Here is a 17,903-nt window from a genome sequence, read left to right on the forward strand (position 1 = left end):
AACATATCAGGCTCGGTTTTAAAAATAACTGCAGCATTATTGGACCCCCCTTTTTTTCTAATCCCCTTTTCCTCATCTCCCTTCCCTCACCCTTTTTCACTGTGAGGCACAGGAGTTGCGTGTCTGTGAGACATGGAAGTTAATTAGTAACCTAGGAAGAAATGGCTTGAATTTAAGAATGTTAAAGTAGTTTTTTAGGAATGAATGCATTAATACTGCATGGAAGAAAAAGAGGACATCCTCTTTAAATGTTTTTTGTTTGTTTTTATCTTAGAAAGCTCATAGAAACTAGTTTGATGGCATAATAATATACATGTCATGGAGTAAAGTGTTTGTATGCCACTCTGATAGTTAATGTATGTATGCATGTATGAATGTCTTTATTCATTTAGCGCCATTAGTGTACATAGCGCTTCACATTGTCACTTGTTGTACTAATCATAAAAATAACAAATAATCTCTTGTAAAAGGGTCATTTAAGTTTAAACCCTTTTGTCAAAGTGTATTAAGCATGCTGCCATTTACAAGGCATGACAGTAGCATTTAAAATAAACCTAGGAAGTATTGTATGTTAAAGTCTGTTAGTGTAATATTTTAAAAGAGAATGAAAATTTGGCAGTTGTAAAAAGAAGTCATTTCACCCTGACTCAAATATGAATTTGTATTTTTTCACTGAAGCACATTTTTTCCTGGGCGTAGGAAATACTGTGTTACAATATTTAAATGAAGTTTTAAAATTTAAATTGCATGTGCTGATTTAGAGGAGTCAGGACTAAAAGAAAGGTATATCTAGAATGCAAAGTTTTAAAAAGTAAATGTTTATTTTTTATTTAAACAAAAAGAAAGAGTCTGATCTTATGGAGTAAGGAAGCTTTATTAAGTTTTACTCTGGCCCACAAGATTAAGATCGTGTTGGAGTTTTGTAGAAAGTAGAATGAATGTTGATGGAAGATAAACTCAGAGAACGTGTGTATGTGTCTGTGTGGGTGTGTGTAAGAAAGATAAGGAATTATAAATATATAGTAAATAAAACAATAAGATTTATGTTTTATAAGAAGGGTTGCAAAGATGGTTTTGTGTTTGTTTTTGTGTTATCAAGGTTTTTCTGTTCAAACTTATATTAGGAAACTAACGGTTTGTTTTCTTAAATACACTGTTCGTCTGATTTTTGAACAGTAGTCATTTAAAAGAGGGAAGGTTAAAAGCAGCCAAGTGGGCTGGCCCCCCTCCTCCAGCTTAAGGAATGTACAAAGACCACGTTCCAGACATGAAAAGTTAACTAGAAACTGAGAGAAAGAAAAAAAAAGAATTGTTTAAAAGCAGCTAAGTTATAGTATGGGGAAAGAGAATGATATTGTAATTTATTTATTTTTGGGACTGAGTTTGCAGGGTCAAACAGGTCTGTTTTGGGTTTTTATCTTATTTTTTGTAAAGTTCATTTTGCTCTGTATCAGAGAAATGTGAAATTATGCTTTCTGTTTTTTGAATCTATTTTAGGATAAATACCTCATAGTTTATGAAATGCTTTAGATGGCATAGCTCCCATTATGTAGGAATTATTACAAGGGGTTATAATCCCCACATGCAGTATCCAAATTACCTCTACGCAGAAACCAGTAAACACATTTCAATTCTATTTGTTCTAATTAGGAGATGTTTTTTAACGCTATTTGTTATAATTGTTTCATTAACAATACAATAATATTTAATATGTATTTCCGTATTTGAATAGTGTCAAAAGTATACTCAGTACTTCACAAAGCGTACAATATAAACGAGTAAGCATAAAATCAGATATGAAATAATTTTTCCTATAAAGTTAACTGCATATGTGATGTATTTTTATAACTTTTAACCATTACCTCTCCTTTCCCTCCAAAAGGTGTCTTAATTTGAACCCTGATCTATAGCCTCTCATTTTAAAGAATGCAACTGTAGGCTATCTAGAATTTATTTTTTTAAAGCAGTAGCTATTGTCAAATTCATGATATATATATATATATTTAAATCTCAAGCTGCTGATGTTTTAAGTGACCATCATCCTTTGTCGTATGTTGTTCACATGTCATAGGATTTGCATATGAACAAAAGAGAGGATAATTTATATGATTTTCCATTACACACCTGTCTATATGCGGACTCTGCCTATTTTGTTAATTGCAACATTACCTTATGTGTGTTGTTTTGTTATTTATCCTTGAATATTCCTTGCCGATATGACTCCATTCATATTGTGTTGTGTTTTGGTGCTGTCTACTCATTGCTACACATAGCAACATGTTATTTCATGAATATTCATGTAGAGAGGGATATACACCATCTCTTTACATTTTCCAGCATAACTATTGGATAGCTTTATTTTGAGTCTGTTTGGGAACTAAGAATTATTGTGATGAGCTGCTACTACGCAGTGTTTTGTGGTGAAGCTAATTAGCATTGTTAGTATATTATGGTCACTGGCCCCTCATGTTCTGATAGGGCTTTGTGTTCATATTAGCATTTTTGTTTACCGTATACTGTCTGTTTCGTTCACATGGGGACTCTTTTATTTATGATTTATTAGTTGTCATTTTATGCATTTTGTAAGTTTTTAGCTTGTAAAAAAGTTGTATACGTTTTAGTTGTGTTAAAGTTAAGTTTATGTGGATATTTCCCATTTGGTCTGTAATAAATTTGATATTAGTGGTATTAATTATTTAACTGGTACTTTATGTATATTTTACAGTTTACAATGAGTGCAAGCTTTAGGGACTTTTAGTGACAACCTCTTGCCACTTATCAGTGTTCTCTTACGATACTTTCCTATGCACCGTTGATTTCTTTCTTTTGAAATTGGTGAGCAAGGTATTTTTTGTGTTTATTTTATATGCGGATGCCAAGATAGTGGTGAAAAACAAAAAAATTTGAGCTGATACTAAATTATAGTGGTTAAAAGCGCTCTCCTTGTGCTTTTATTAATGAAATGTTTAAGTCTCTCCAAACTTAGGTGCAGCCTATACAGTCTACCAAGGATACAAAGCAGCATCATCGCAAGAAAAAAGTGCCGGCACCACCGTAAACAGCTAACAAAGACAAAGAATCATCAAGCCAGCGTTTTTTACCAACTGTTAGTGTATCTAGGCACAATAATCCTAGAACATTTAACCACCGAGGAATTAAGACTTCAGGCAAGGCCCGGTCTTAAACGAACAATTTGTTTTTTCTGAACTCAATATTATCAAGGCCCGGTCTTAAACGGACAATTTGCTTTTTCTGAACTCAATATTATCAAGGCCCGGACTTAAATGAACAATTTGTTTTTTCAGGACTCCATATTATTTTTATGCTTTAGAGTGTGTTTTTAAGATGTATGCCCCGCTAGGCAAGATCAGCCTACACCATCCAGATGATGATAAGGGATGATCAATTTTGAAATATTTGTAATGTTTATTGTTTTATGGTCACATCATTTTGCAGATAATCATACAATCTTGCACAATGCTACACAGGTTAATGGGTCACAAGGGAATATATACAATGAATCCCTGCCATACTCTAGTGGCCCCCAATGACGTAAGAGAGAATTACATTTAACCTCTTGAGTAGGGATACCTTACACTAATGCCGAATTTAAAATGATGAAATGTTAATTTGAATTTGTTTACAGGAAACTTTTCTAAACCGAATTCCACTGGTAAATGAGGTTCCTTTAGGTGGATTTTACATAAATTACACTGGGAACAACAAATCAATTTATGGGTCAGGTGTCTCCACCAACTAATGAAACTTGTATGAAAATGTATTTACAGCCCTGAACTAAAAATTTACAGGGAGGATGTAGCCTTAATTTTTCAGTTTAATTAAGATAGTAAAAGGTGCTTACACAAATTCTAGTTTACCTAGGGGAGTGTATTGGCTTTGTGGAAAATAGGCCTACAGAGTATTACCATGTGGTTGGACGGGGTCTTGCTATCTAGGTACAGTTGTACCTGCCTTTACAATGACCCACTGGCAGGATCAGGAATAGCAGAGCCACTTCCAACGCACAGGGGTTGAAAAGTAGTCTATGGAAAGAACAATTTTGGGCTTGCTTATTTCCTAATGTAGGAGTTGAGTTGCTATATGACAGGCTTAATGTACTTACAGATGTACTGGATGATGTTCTCAATCATACAACTACATTCATTAATTTACTTAATCAAGAACAGGTACAGATTAGATTAATGGCCCTACAGAATAGAAAGGCTCTGGACTATATTTTAGCGTGTGTGCCCGAGTTAAAGAGCAATGTTATGTTATTTAGAGATCAAAGTGGTAAGATTGAGCATGAGGTAGAGAAGATCGCAGAGATACAGGAGAGATTAAGGAAAGGTGGAGATAAGAGGTGAGTTTCGTTAGGAATTACCATGTTGGTTGGTTTTCTAGAAGCGAAACTGATGGATGGATTTGTCTGTGTGTTTGCTGTTCTGATTGTTTTGTATGACTGTGTCATGTGCAGTAAATCCATACTGCAAAGGTGTGTAACACCCTCTACCCAGGCCATGCCACTGATCACAGACGACACTACAGAAGATGCAATCTCAGAAGGAAAAGTCAGTCCTCCACAATGGAATACAGATGAAGATGATGGCAGAAAGACCAACCTGGCTGAGATGATAGCCAGCAGCTCTGTGAGTTTCCAGAACTATCAAAGCCATGCAAATTGGGGCCCTCCAGGCCAGTGCAACGCTTCTGAGTTTTTTCTGAATTATCCTTAAAAGACTATGTTTTCAAGAATAAAAAGAGAGGACTGTGAAGATTGAGATAATGTGAGTGGCTATCATCACCTCCATTTTGGCCTAAACCACCATTTTCTGAGTGTTTGCTATTTGAATGTATATTTGTCTCATTCGTGAATGAATGAATGAACTGTGAATGTTTGAATCTGCAGAGTATCGCTCCTAGATATAACTAACCCTTTTTAATTCCTACAAGGCAGGCAAGAATTGAAATAGCATTCGTAAGCAATTTCTCATGTCTTAAAGATATTCCTGCTGACCATAGTGTAGTTGTTATCTACAATACACATACAGGGCTGAACAGAGTAACTCCCTTATGTCACATGGTTAAGAGGCCCACATTATGGTAAATTATCGATAAGAATATAGCAATGTAAAGCATATATATGTATCAACTAATATATTTTTGCATGTCATCATATCATCACTTATCTGTAAGCCAGCCCCCTTAAGGGGTGTATTACTCATTTTGAAATGTATAAAAATGTGATACTAAGCAATATGTTTTCAGAGGCTTGAGTTCTTTCTGAATTCTTGTCTCCCAAATTGTGCCTTGGTACAGATAAACTCATGTGTTACGTTTTGAACCCTGTATTTGACTCATTGATCTTATTTCTAAGCTTTCACACCCCGCTCACAGTCTGTCCCGTACTGTGAGGGGTAAGGGTGTAACCCCGCTCACAGTCTGTCCCGTACTGTGAGGGGTAAGGGTGTAACCCCGCTCACAGTCTGCCCCGTACTGTGAGGGGTAAGGGAGTAACCCCGCTCACAGTCTGCCATGTACTGTGAGGGGTAAGGGAGTAACCCCGCTCACAGTCTGCCCTGTACTGTGAGGGGTAAGGCTGTAACCCCGCTCACAGTCTGTCTGGTACTGTGAGGGGTAAGGGTGTAACCCCGCTCACAGTCTGCCCTGTACTGTGAGGGGTAAGGGAGTAACCCCGCTCACAGTCTGCCCTGTACTGTGAGGGGTAAGGCTGTAACCCCGCTCACAGTCTGTCTGGTACTGTGAGGGGTAAGGGTGTAACCCTGCTCACAGTCTGCCCTGTACTGTGAGGGGTAAGGGAGTAACCCCGCTCACAGTCTGCCCTGTACTGTGAGGGGTAAGGCTGTAACCCCGCTCACAGTCTGCCCTGTAATGTGAGGGGTAAGGGTGTAACCCCGCTCACAGTCTGCCTGTACTGTGAGGGGTAAGGGTGTAACCCCGCTCACAGTCTGTCCTGTACTGTGAGGGGTAAGGGAGTAACCCCGCTCACAGTCTGTCCTGTACTGTGAGGGGTAAGGGAGTAACCCCGCTCACAGTCTGTCCTGTACTGTGAGGGGTAAGGGAGTAACCCCGCTCACAGTCTGTCCTGTACTGTGAGGGGTAAGGGTGTAACCCCGCTCACAGTCTGCCCTGTACTGTGAGGGGTAAGGGAGTAACCCCGCTCACAGTCTGTCCCGTACTGTGAGGGGTAAGGGTGTAACCCCGCTCACAGTCTGTCCCGTACTGTGAGGGGTAAGGGAGTAACCCCGCTCACAGTCTGTCCCGTACTGTGAGGGGTAAGGGTGTAACCCCGCTCACAGTCTGTCCCGTACTGTGAGGGGTAAGGGTGTAACCCCGCTCACAGTCTGTCCCGTACTGTGAGGGGTAAGGGAGTAACCCCGCTCACAGTCTGTCCCGTACTGTGAGGGGTAAGGGAGTAACCCCGCTCACAGTCTGTCCCGTACTGTGAGGGGTAAGGGTGTAACCCCGCTCACAGTCTGTCCCGTACTGTGAGGGGTAAGGGAGTAACCCCGCTCACAGTCTGTCCTGTACTGTGAGGGGTAAGGCTGTAACCCCGCTCACAGTCTGTCCTGTACTGTGAGGGGTAAGGGAGTAACCCCGCTCACAGTCTGTCCTGTACTGTGAGGGGTAAGGGAGTAACCCCGCTCACAGTCTGTCCCGTACTGTGAGGGGTAAGGGTGTAACCCCGCTCACAGTCTGTCCTGTACTGTGAGGGGTAAGGGTGTAACCCCGCTCACAGTCTGCCCTGTACTGTGAGGGGTAAGGGTGTAACCCCGCTCACAGTCTGTCCCGTACTGTGAGGGGTAAGGGTGTAACCCCGCTCACAGTCTGTCCCGTACTGTGAGGGGTAAGGGAGTAACCCCGCTCACAGTCTGTCCTGTGAGGGGTAAGGTTGAGGTCGCCCTGAGGGGTGAACTTGAGGTCGCCCTGCAGTACCGCTAGGGGCCTCATGGTGGCGCTGCTGCAGAGGAGGGCCAAGGTAACAGCCAGCCTCTGCAGACCTGCCTGTGACCTCCTGTCTCTTTAATAAACATGGGGCGGGAAACCCCCCCCTGCTCACAGAAGCCCGGGAAGGGAGGGTGGAGCAGGGGGGGGAAGGGAGGGTGGAGCAGGGGGGGGAAGGGAGGGTGGAGCAGGGGGGGGAAGGGAGGGTGGAGCAGGGGGGGGAAGGGAGGGTGGAGCAGGGGGGGGAAGGGAGGGTGGAGCAGGGGGGGGAAGGGAGGGTGGAGCAGCGGGGAAAGGTCAGCCTGCAGCCCGCGCGCGGGAGAACAGCGCCCCTCCCTCCCCTGCTGCAGCACATTGGAGGGAGGTGAGTCATGGCGCCGAGGAGCCAGCAGCACCGCACGCAGGTCGGAGGGGTGAGTGGGATGGGGGCGCGGGACGGAGCCAGATGGTCCCCGTGGTGGGGGTGTGAGGAGGTGGTATGGGGGGAGCCGGCGCGTGGCCACCCCCAGCAGAGGGGTAAGCGGCCTGTTGCAGTGGGAGCCGACAGGCGCGCTCCCCGGCCGGCGCACGCGGTGCCTGACAGCCCCCGCGGTCAGGGGAGATGGTAGGGGGGGGACCTGGGCATCGGGCGCCCTGCTCGGCGCGCGGCCGTCACCTGCAGAGTGGTGAGCGGGCTGGCGGCGCCGGGGCTGGCGGCGGAAGCACAGGAGCTACCCCGCCCCCCTCCCTGCCGGGACCGCGCTTGGGCAGAGGGAGTAAGCCCGAACCGGGAGGGGGGACAAGGCCTGGGAGCAGGGGAAGGAGGGGGTGCGGGAATAGAGGCCCTGTGGCCCGGCGGGGGAATCAGTAGTGAGGCGGAGGGACCTTGCAGGGGAAAAAGCCGCGAGGTGGCGGGGCACAGGCTGGGGGGCGGATAGAGGGGCATAAGGCTGGAGGGGGCCCCAGGGTGGGCGCGGGAGCGTGGTGGGCTGCAAGCAGGCGTCTGCACTTGCCGGGGGAGCTGGGAGGGCTGTGGGATGGGGAATGGGGATCCCTACCTGCACCTCAGCGCTGGGATCTGCGCGGGGCAGGGACACTTACCGGCTCCTCCGGTGCCGCAGCATCAGCGGCCTCCTCAAGCTCATGGGCGAGGCTGGCAGGACTCGGGGTCTTCATACAGCGGGGCTGCTGCAGTCACTGCGGCCTTCATACAGCGGGGGGCTGCTGCAGTCACTGCGGCCTTCATACAGCGGGGGCTGCTGCAGTCACTGCGGCCTTCATACAGCGGGGGCTGCTGCAGTCACTGCGGCCTTCATACAGCGGGGGGCTGCAGTCACTGCGGCCTTCATACAGCGGGGGGCTGCTGCAGTCACTGCGGCCTTCATACAGCGGGGGGCTGCAGTCACTGCGGCCTTCATACAGCGGGGGGCTGCTGCAGTCACTGCGGCCTTCATACAGCGGGGGGCTGCTGCAGTCACTGCGGCCTTCATACAGCGGGGGGCTGCAGTCACTGCGGCCTTCATACAGCGGGGGGCTGCTGCAGTCACTGCGGCCTTCATACAGCGGGGGCTGCTGCAGTCACTGCGGCCTTCATACAGCGGGGGGCTACAGTCACTGCGGCCTTCATACAGCGGGGGGCTGCTGCAGTCACTGCGGCCTTCATACAGCGGGGGCTGCTGCAGTCACTGCGGCCTTCATACAGCGCGGGCTGCTGCAGTCACTGCGGCCTTCATACAGCGGGGGGCTGCTGCAGTCACTGCGGCCTTCATACAGCGGGGGGCTGCTGCAGTCACTGCGGCCTTCATACAGCGGGGGGCTGCTGCAGTCACTGCGGCCTTCATACAGCGGGGGGCTGCTGCAGTCACTGCGGCCTTCATACAGCGGGGGGCTGCTGCAGTCACTGCGGCCTTCCCTCGCGGTCTTGACATGGCAGCTCAGCAGCAGCCAGCGTTCCTGCAAGGTAAGGGGAAAATTCCGTTAGCTCTGTCTCTCTCCCCTGGGGCCCCACTCTTTATACCCTCTCCCCCCTCCCCCTGCATGGGAGGGGACAAGCAGCCTTCCCACTCCGTGTGGGAAGGGGGAGGGGGGTTAGCCGACCCCCCCCCCCCCCCCCAGCTCTCGCCAATCAGGACGTCGCAGCCCTTAAGGAGCCTACGACCCCATGCTGGGGCCTCTGCCTCTTCAATAACCTTGCCCCTTACTCCTCCCCAACCCCGTGTACCCAGAGTCCCAGGAGTCCTCTAAGAAACCCAGTCACTGCCCCACACAGGCTCAGTGACCCCTTCACTGCTACACAGGCTCATCAACCCTGTCACTGCCACACACAGGCTCAGAAACCCAGTCACTGCCACACACAGGCTCATTAACCCCTTTGCTGCCACACACAGGCTCAGTAACCCGGTCACTGCAACACACAGGCTCAGTAACCCCTTCACTGCTACACAGGCTCATCAACCCTGTCACTGCCACACACAGGCTCAGAAACCCAGTCACTGCCACACACAGGCTCATTAACCCCTTTGCTGCCACACACAGGCTCAGTAACCCGGTCACTGCAACACACAGGCTCAGTAACCCCTTCACTGCTACACAGGCTCATCAACCCTGTCACTGCCACACACAGGCTCAGAAACCCAGTCACTGCCACACACAGGCTCATTAACCCCTTTGCTGCCACACACAGGCTCAGTAACCCGGTCACTGCAACACACAGGCTCAGTAACCCATTCACTGCCACACACACGGGCTCAGTAACTTCTTCACTGCCACACAAACAGGCTCAGTAACCCCTTCACTGCCACACACAGGCTCAGTAACCCCTTCACTGCCACACACAGGCTCAGTAACCCCTTCACTGGTACACACAGGCTCAGTAACCCCTTCACTGGTACACACAGGCTCAGTAACCCCTTCACTGCCACACACAGGCTCAGTAACCCTGTCAGTGCCACACACAGGCTCAGTAACCCCTTTACTGTTACACTCAGTAACCCCTTCACTGCTACACAGGCTCATTAACCCTGTCACTGCCACACACAGGGTCAGTAACCCAGTCACTGCCACACACAGGCTCATTAACCCCTTCACTGCCACACACAGGCTCAGTAACCCGGTCACTGCCACACACAGGCTCAGTAATCCTGTCACTGCCATATGCAGGCTCAATAACCCCGTCACTGCCACACACAGGCTCATTAACCCCTTCACTGCCATACACAGGCTCATTAACCCCTTCACTGCCACACACAGGCTCAGTAACCCCTTCACTGCCACACACAGGCTCAGTAAACCGGTCACTGCCACACACAGGCTCAGTAACCCCGCCACTGCCACAACAGGCTCATTAACCCCTTCACTGCCATACACAGGCTCATTAACCCCTTCACTGCCACCCGCAGGCTCAGTAACCCTGTCACTGCCACACACAGGCTCAGTAACCCCTTCACTGCTACACAGGTTCAGTAACCCCTTCACTGCTACACAGACTCTCTAACCCTGTCACTGCCACACACAAGCTCAGTAACCCGGTCACTGCCACACACAGGCTCAGTAACCCATTCACTGCCACACACACAGGCTCAGTAACTTCTTCACTGCCACACACAGGCTCAGTAACCACTTCACTGCCACATACAGGCTCAGTAACCCCTTCACTGCTACACAGGTTCAGTAACCCCTTCACTGCTACACAGGTTCAGTAACCCCTTCACTGCTATACAGGTTCAGTATCCCCTTCACTGCCACACAGGTTCAGTAACCTCTTCACTGCCACACAGGCTCATTAACCCCTTCACTGCTACACAGGCTCAGTAACCCCTTCACTGCTTCACAGGTTCAGTAACCCCTTCACTGCTACACAGGTTCAGTAACCCCTTCACTGCTACACAGGTTCAGTAACCCCTTCACTGCTATATAGGTTCAGTAAACCCTTCACTGCTACACAGGTTCAGTAACCTCTTTACTGCCACACAGGCTCATTAACCCTGTCACTGCCACACACACTGTCTCAGTAACCCGGTCACTGCCACACACTGTCCCAGTAACCCTTTCACTGGTACACACAGGCTCAGTAACCCTGTCACTGCCACACACAGGCTCAGTAACCCTGTCACTGCCACACACAGGCTCAGTAACCCTGTCACTGCCACACACAGGCTCAGTAACCCGGTCACTGCCACACACTGTCTCAGTAACCCTTTCACTGGTACACACAGGCTCAGTAACCCCTTCACTGCCACACACAGGCTCAGTAACCCTGTCACTGCCACACACAGGCTCAGTAACCCTGTCACTGCCACACACAGGCTCAGTAACCCTGTCACTGCCACACAGGCTCAGTAACCCTGTCACTGCCACACACAGGCTCAGTAACCCTGTCACTGCCACACACAGGCTCCGTAACCCTGTCACTGCCACACACAGGCTCAGTAACCCTGTCACTGCCACACACAGGCTCAGCAACCCCTTCACTGGTACACACAGGTTCAGTAACCCCTTCACTGCCACACACAGGCTCAGTAACTTCTTCACTGCCACACACAGGCTCAGTAACCACTTCACTGCCACATACAGGCTCAGTAACCCCTTCACTGCTACACAGGTTCAGTAACCCCTTCACTGCCACACAGGCTCAGTAACCCCTTCACTGCCACACAGGTTCAGTAACCTCTTCACTGCCACACAGGCTCATTAACCCCTTTCACTGGTACACACAGGCTCAGTAAGTCTGTCACTGCCACACACAGGCTCAGTAACCCTGTCACTGCCACACACAGGCTCAGTAACCCTGTCACTGCCACACACAGGCTCAGTAACCCTGGTCACTGCCACACACTGTCTCAGTAACCCTTTCACTGGTACACACAGGCTCAGTAACCCCTTCACTGCCACACACAGGCTCAGTAACCCTGTCACTGCCACACACAGGCTCAGTAACCCTGTCACTGCCACACACAGGCTCAGTAACCCTGTCACTGCCACACACAGGCTCAGTAACCCTGTCACTGCCACACACAGGCTCAGTAACCCTGTCACTGCCACACACAGGCTCAGTAACCCTGTCACTGCCACACACAGGCTCCGTAACCCTGTCACTGCCATACACAGGCTCAGTAACCCTGTCACTGCCACACACAGGCTCAGCAACCCCTTCACTGGTACACACAGGCTCAGTAACCCCTTCACTGCCACACACAGGCTCAGTAACCACTTCACTGCCACATACAGGCTCAGTAACCCCTTCACTGCTACACAGGTTCAGTAACCCCTTCACTGCTACACAGGTTCAGTAACCCCTTCACTGCTATACAGGTTCAGTATCCCCTTCACTGCCACACAGGTTCAGTAACCTCTTCACTGCCACACAGGCTCATTAACCCCTTCACTGCTACACAGGCTCAGTAACCCCTTCACTGCTTCACAGGTTCAGTAACCCCTTCACTGCTACACAGGTTCAGTAACCCCTTCACTGCTATACAGGTTCAGTAACCCCTTCACTGCTACACAGGTTCAGTAACCCCTTCACTGCTACACAGGTTCAGTAACCCCTTCACTGCTATATAGGTTCAGTAAACCCTTCACTGCCACACAGGCTCATTAACCCCTTCACTGCTACACAGGCTCAGTAACCCCTTCACTGCTTCACAGGTTCAGTAACCCCTTCACTGCTACACAGGTTCAGTAACCCCTTCACTGCTATACAGGTTCAGTAACCCCTTCACTGCTACACAGGTTCAGTAACCCCTTCACTGCTACACAGGTTCAGTAACCCCTTCACTGCTATATAGGTTCAGTAAACCCTTCACTGCTACACAGGTTCAGTAACCTCTTTACTGCCACACAGGCTCATTAACCCTGTCACTGCCACACACACTGTCTCAGTAACCCGGTCACTGCCACACACTGTCTCAGTAACCCTTTCACTGGTACACACAGGCTCAGTAACCCTGTCACTGCCACACACACTGTCTCAGTAACCCGGTCACTGCCACACACTGTCTCAGTAACCCTTTCACTGCCACACACAGGCTCAGTAACCCGGTCACTGCCACACACTGTCTCAGTAACCCTGTCACTGCCACACACAGGCTCAGTAACCCTGTCACTGCCACACACAGGCTCAGTAACCCTGTCACTGCCACACACAGGCTCAGTAACCCCTTCACTGGTACACACAGGCTCAGTAACCCTGTCACTGCCACACACAGGCTCAGCAACCCCTTCACTGGTACACACAGGCTCAGTAACCCCTGCACTGCCACACACAGGTTCAGTAACGCCTTTACTGTTACACTCAGTAACCCTTTCACTGCTACACAGGCTCATTAACCCTGTCACTGCCACACACAGGCTCAGTAACCCAGTCACTGCCACACACAGGCTCATTAACCCCTTCACTGCCACACACAGGCTCAGTAACCCTGTCACTGTCACACGCAGGCTCAGTAACCCTCTCACTGCCACTCACAGGCTTATTAACCCCTGCACTGCCACACACAGGCTCATTAACCCCCTCACTGCCACACGCAGGCTCAGTAACCCTGTCACTGCCACACACAGGCTCAGTAAGCCCTTCACTGTTAACCACAGGCTCAGTAATCCATCACTGTTACACTCAGTAACCCCTTCACTGCCACACACACTAGCTCAATAACCCCTTCACTGCCACACACAGGCTCAGTAACCCTGTCACTGCCACACACAGGCTCAGTAACCCCTTCACTGCCACACACAGGCTCAGTAACCCCTTCACTGCCACACACACGGGCTCAGTAACTTCTTCACTGCCACACAAACAGGCTCAGTAACCCCTTCACTGCCACACACAGGCTCAGTAACCCCTTCACTGCCACACACAGGCTCAGTAACCCTGTCACTGCCACACACAGGCTCAGTAACCCTGTCACTGCCACACACAGGCTCAGTAATCCCGTCACTGCCACACACAGGCTCAGTAACCCTGTCACTGCCACACACAGGCTCAGTAATCCCGTCACTGCCACACACAGGCTCATTAACCCCGTCACTGCCACACACAGGCTCAGTAACCCCTTTACTATTACACTCAGTAACCCCTTCACTGCTACACAGGTTCAGTAACCCCTTCACTGCTACACAGGCTCACTAACCCTGTCACTGCCACACAAAGGGTCAGTAACCCAGTCACTGCCACACACACACAGGCTCATTAACCCCTTCACTGCCACACACAGGCTCAGTAACCCATTCACTACCACACACACAGGCTCAGTAACTTCTTCACTGCCACACACAGGCTCAGTAACTTCTTCACTGCCACATACAGGCTCAGTAACCCTGTCACTGCCACACACAGGCTCAGTAACCCCGTCACTGCCACACACAGGCTCAGTAACCCCTTCACTGCTACACAGGTTCAGTAATCCCTTCACTGCTACACAGGTTCAGTAACCCCTTCACTGCTACACAGGTTCAGTAACCTCTTCACTGCCACACAGGCTCATTAACCCCTTCACTGCTACACAGGCTCAGTAACCCCTTCACTGCTACACAGGCTCATTAACCCTGTCACTGCCACACACAGGCTCAGTAACCCCGTCACTGCCACACACAGGCTCAGTAACCCCGTCACTGCCACACACAGGCTCAGTAACCCTGTCACTGCCACACACAGGCTCAGTAACCCTGTCACTGCCACACACAGGCTCAGTAACCCTGTCACTGCCACACACAGGCTCAGCAACCCCTTCACTGGTACACACAGGCTCAGTAACCCCTTCAGTGCCACACACAGGCTCAGTAACGCCTTTACTGTTACACTCAGTAACCCCTTCACTGCTACACAGGCTCATTCACCCCGTCACAGCAACACAGGCTCAGTAACCCAGTCACTGCCACACACAGGCTCATTAACCCCTTCACTGCCACAGAGAGGCTCAGTAACCCCTTCACTGCCACACACAGGCTCAGTAACCCCGTCACTTTTACACACAGGCTCAGTAACCCCTTCACTGCCACACACAGGCTCAGTAACCCTGTCACTGCCATGCACACAGGCTCAGTAACCACTTCACTGCCACATACAGGCTCAGTAACCCCTTCACTGCTACACAGTTTCAGTAACCCCTTCACTGCTACACAGGTTCAGTAATCCCTTCACTGCTATACAGGTTCAGTAACCCCTTCACTGCTACACAGGTTCAGTAACCTCTTCACTGCCACACAGGCTCATTAACCCTGTCACTGCCACACACAGGCTCAGTAACCCCTTCACTGCCACACACAGGCTCAGTAACCCTGTCACTGCCACACACAGGCTCAGTAACCCTGTCAGTGCCACACATAGGCTCAGTAACCCTGTCAGTGCCACACACACAATTACACACCCACAGTGACGCAGTAAACAAGTGTTTGTTTGTTTTGGCTCTGAGGTCAAGTCCACACACAAGTTAGCACACTGATTACCCCTCGTTGACAGTACACTCTCACAATCAGATTGGTGACCCAACAGTGACATCACACACACACACACACACACACACACACACACACACACACACACACACACACACACACACACACACACACACACACACACACTTTATCACACTGGTTGCACAGCGTTTTCAGTACACACACATTAACAAAGTGGTAACCCCACAGTGTTAATACACAGTAACACATTAGAACACAGATAGCACCAAAATTACAGGACACACACAGACACACACACATTAACACTCTAGTAACGCACACTCTGGGCCTCTCCAAATATCCTCCCAGAATCCCACTAAGTCAGTCAGCACTATCAGGTATCGGGATCATGGGTAACTCTCACCCCTCACACATTTCAGCAATACACTTGTGCCCCCAAACCCCGTGGCATACGTGTCCCTGCAGCACATACACACGTGATGGTTATTTGTGTTTGAGAATATGTGACACAAACTTTACTCTCAGGAAAGTCTCACATTAATCAAGCAAATGAGTATTTATCACACGAGACAGTCAGTAAAATGTTCTGCCCGAGAAATGTAATATTTACCCATAAAATAATGTGATTTCTTTCTCACACAGAGTCTGCTGATTCTATAGTGACACATTCCCATCAGAATCTGTATATAACACTCACCTCACCCTCCATAGTAACACAGACCCGGTGATATTCACAGGTTACTCATCTCAGCCCCATCTCCACCCAGCTGTAAGTACAATTATTTCTAATGTTTTATATTAACTGTAATTTTTACTACATTGATCTTTTTATATGTAATGTCTATAAATATTCTCTGCAATACAAACCCCACTAATACTCCTCACGTGTAATAACTAGATACTATACTGTAAGTAACACTGTATCCCCGGGGTGCAGCCCCCCCAGATATGTCTGATCTGTCCCGTGCTGAGCGTATTATTACACCTGTGATAACCTGTAACATTCTCTAACAGATCTGTAAAGATGCTTCTCTCCCAGAGACCTCTGCTGCTCGCGCTTCTCCTGGGGATAATCTCCATCGTCACATTGGTGGAATCGGCCAAATATGAGACGTAAGAAATGGAGTTTGTGGGACAGAGAAAGGAATAGAGATTTATTGGTGCTGTGTGTAGGGTTGTAGCTGGGGATCCTTCATGTGACACGTGTCTGATATTAACCTTGTAACTGATATCAACCCTCCTGTGCCTGTTCCATACGCAGCCTGCCTTACGTGTTATTATATCTCTCTGTGTGTTATTATATCTCTCTGCATGTTATTATATCTCTCTGCTTGTTATTATATCTCTCTGCGTGTTATTATATCTCTCTGCGTGTTATTATATCTCTCTGCGTATTATTATATCTCTCTGCGTATTATTATATCGCTCTGCGTGTTATTATATCTCTCTGCGTGTTATTATATCTCTGCGTGTTATTATATCTCTGCGTGTTATTATATCTCTGCGTGTTATTATATCTCTGCGTGTTATTATATCTCTGAGTGTTATTATGTCTCTCTGCGTGTTATTATATCTCTGAGTGTTATTATGTCTCTCTGCGTGTTATTATATCTCTGAGTGTTATTATATCTCACTGCGTGTTAATATATATCTCTTCGTGTTATCATATATCTCTGTGTGTTATTATATATCTCTGCGTGTTATTATATCTCTCTGCGTGTTATTATATCTCTCTGCATGTTATTATATGTCTCTGCATGTTATTATATCTCTCTGCGTGTTACTATATCTCTCTGCATGTTACTATATCTCTCTACGTGTTATTAGATCTCTCTGCGTGTTATTATATCTCTCTGCATGTTATCATATATCTCTGTGTGTTATTATATCTCTCTGCATGTTACTATATCTCTCTGCGTGTTATTATACTGTATCTCTCTACGTGTTATTATATCTCTCTGCATGTTATTATATCTCTCTGCATGTTATGATATATCTCTGCGTGTTATTATATATCTCTGCATGTTATCATATATCTCTGCATGTTATCATATCTCTCTGCGTGTTATTATATCTCTCTGCATGTTATCATATATCTCTGTGTGTTATTATATCTCTCTGCATGTTACTATATCTCTCTGCGTGTTATTATACTGTATCTCTCTACGTGTTATTATATCTCTCTGCATGTTATTATATCTCTCTGCATGTTATGATATATCTCTGCGTGTTATTATATATCTCTGCATGTTATCATATATCTCTGCATGTTATCATATCTCTCTGCGTGTTATTATATCTCTCTGCATGTTATTATATGTCTCTGCGTGTTATTATATCTCTCTGCCTGTTATTATATCTCTCTACGTGTTATTATATATCTCTGCATGTTATTATATCTCTCTGCATGTTATTATATCTCTCTGCGTGTTATTATGTCTCTGCGTGTTATTATGTCTCTCTGCTTGTTATTATGTCTCTCTGCTTGTTATTATGTCTCTCTGCGTGTTGTTATAATGCTCTGCAATTCTTTACTTGCCCTTGTG

At 47.9% G+C, this 17,903-nt stretch overlaps 1 long non-coding RNA gene across 7 annotated transcripts in view; it reads left to right on the forward strand.

Moving 5' to 3' along the window:
- LOC142485940 (uncharacterized) overlaps nucleotides 1–16,477 on the forward strand; it is a 51,383-nt gene extending 34,906 nt beyond the window's left edge. For 5 of the 7 annotated variants that reach the window (XR_012798735.1, XR_012798736.1, XR_012798733.1 and 2 more), the window contains 2 exons: nucleotides 16,000–16,126; nucleotides 16,372–16,477. This is a non-coding gene — a long non-coding RNA (uncharacterized LOC142485940). Of the gene's footprint in view, nucleotides 1–7,238; nucleotides 7,380–8,886; nucleotides 8,906–15,999; nucleotides 16,127–16,371 lie in introns of those variants that run through there. The other 2 variants (XR_012798732.1, XR_012798737.1) reach the window with 2 other exon arrangements.
- Nucleotides 16,478–17,903: the final 1,426 nt, after the last annotated feature.

Source organism: Ascaphus truei, unplaced genomic scaffold, assembly GCF_040206685.1.
Source record: "Ascaphus truei isolate aAscTru1 unplaced genomic scaffold, aAscTru1.hap1 HAP1_SCAFFOLD_672, whole genome shotgun sequence".
Classification (NCBI taxonomy): domain Eukaryota; kingdom Metazoa; phylum Chordata; class Amphibia; order Anura; family Ascaphidae; genus Ascaphus; species Ascaphus truei.